The 1,671-nt window shown below is 28.4% G+C and overlaps 1 long non-coding RNA gene across 1 annotated transcript; it reads right to left on the minus strand.

Annotated features, from left to right (window-relative positions):
* Positions 1–887: 887 nt before the first annotated feature.
* On the minus strand, positions 888–1,303 carry LOC142225861 (uncharacterized). The gene is made up of 2 exons (XR_012719463.1): positions 1,169–1,303; positions 888–1,106 (listed from the first exon to the last, which is right to left on the minus strand). It is a non-coding gene; the product is annotated as an uncharacterized LOC142225861 (long non-coding RNA).
* Between the last annotated feature and the right edge of the window lie 368 nt (positions 1,304–1,671).

Consider the following 1,671-nt stretch of genomic DNA (forward strand, 5'->3'; position numbering starts at 1 on the left):
TAGGGTAGTTCCACACTTTTCCCAGCAAAAAATTGGGAGTTGTTCTAACGGCACAACTTTAAAAGCACTTCCAAAAATGTCCTCACAAAGAAGTTAACTATTTTAACTACACAGGAAGTTTTTTTACTTCATTTTTTTTTTATATTTTAATGCGTAATTTTTTGTTTTCTTTTTTCAAATATTTTAAAAAAAGAGTAAAAGAGTAAGTAAAAGTGTACCACTTCCAGACCCATAAAGAACATTTTCATTTCTTTTTGGCGACGCTTTTTTGCAGCATTATTAAGATATTAATTTATGAAAGAATAGTTCTAATATCAATTACTATTTTTTATTCAACTAAATCATAAGTTCAACCACAGCTTTATTTCATAAATATCAGACTTCTACCACAACCCAAGTAATTCGATTGTGCATGAAAGTCTTTAGTGGAACTTTGTGCGTTGTACGAGTATATACTTGTTTAATTTTTATAAAAATGTAAAACCGTAAATAGGTTTTCAAATTCTGGGGGGGGCTAAAATTTTTCTGGGGGGTCTACGCCCCCTCCCCAGAGGCCTTCCTACGCTTATGGTTAAAATGAACTCATTGTGAAGAAAGTTGAACTTCGTATAGCGCCAAAGACATTTTTATTTGTTTGAACGATGTGATTTTCGTAGAAATTAGGTATAATGCATTCCATATATTAGTTAACATTTTCCTATATTTATGTACCACTATACTACAGAATGCAAAAATTTAACTGATTTGAATTCATATATGGAATGATTTTATTGAAATTTTTTCTTTCATTTGGACAAATCTTACACATTTGTGGTAAAACTTTTACTTCATAATTAGAACTGCTTACCTTAGTTTTTAAATACATTTTTTTTTATTTATATAAGCAATTTTATCTTCAATAAAAGACATGTTTTATTAATATATTGAATATATTTATTAAGAATCAACAGCATCGAATCTCCTTGAAATATTACTTTATTATTCCGCTGTTTCCAATTTCCATGTGATATTATCAACTGTAAAACGCACTTTTTCTTCTTCTTGTACTTTTCACTTTTAATAAGTTGCTGCCTAACGATTTTGTCCTCCTTTTACAATTTCAATACCTACAAATATAAAAAATCATAAACCATTTTTGTTACAAAAGGTTAGCGTCACTGAATATTACCTGATAATTGAAGATTCCAAAATGAAGACAAATGAAAGGGTTGTTATTATGCTGGTGTTTTCTTTCTTTATATACCATCACGAACATTGATAGATTTATTTTCAAAGAAACGAAAAATTTTCTCACTAATTTAAAATAATAAATATTCTATATATTTTATTTGTTATTTATTATATTATTTTACCATATTATTTTTTAACAATCTTTCCGTATACCACAACAACGCGACTCCAACTAAAAAAACAACCCACGCGCAAACATATCGATTACACCCACGCGCAAACACATCGATTACAGGTAGACAATAGAAATATAGGAAAATTTCCTATATTCTAACAAGTGTGTTTCCTTAAGTTTTGAAAGGATTGCATACTTCTTAGTACGAATGAATTAAATATTTTTCTATGCCAAGTGTTGTTCGTATGTATGAAAAACTTTCTATTATAAAGGAAGTCGCAATTATCATTTTATAAGAAATTTTACTAATTTTGAGGAAACTTGGT

Source organism: Haematobia irritans, chromosome 2, assembly GCF_050003625.1.
Source record: "Haematobia irritans isolate KBUSLIRL chromosome 2, ASM5000362v1, whole genome shotgun sequence".
Lineage (NCBI taxonomy): Eukaryota > Metazoa > Arthropoda > Insecta > Diptera > Muscidae > Haematobia > Haematobia irritans.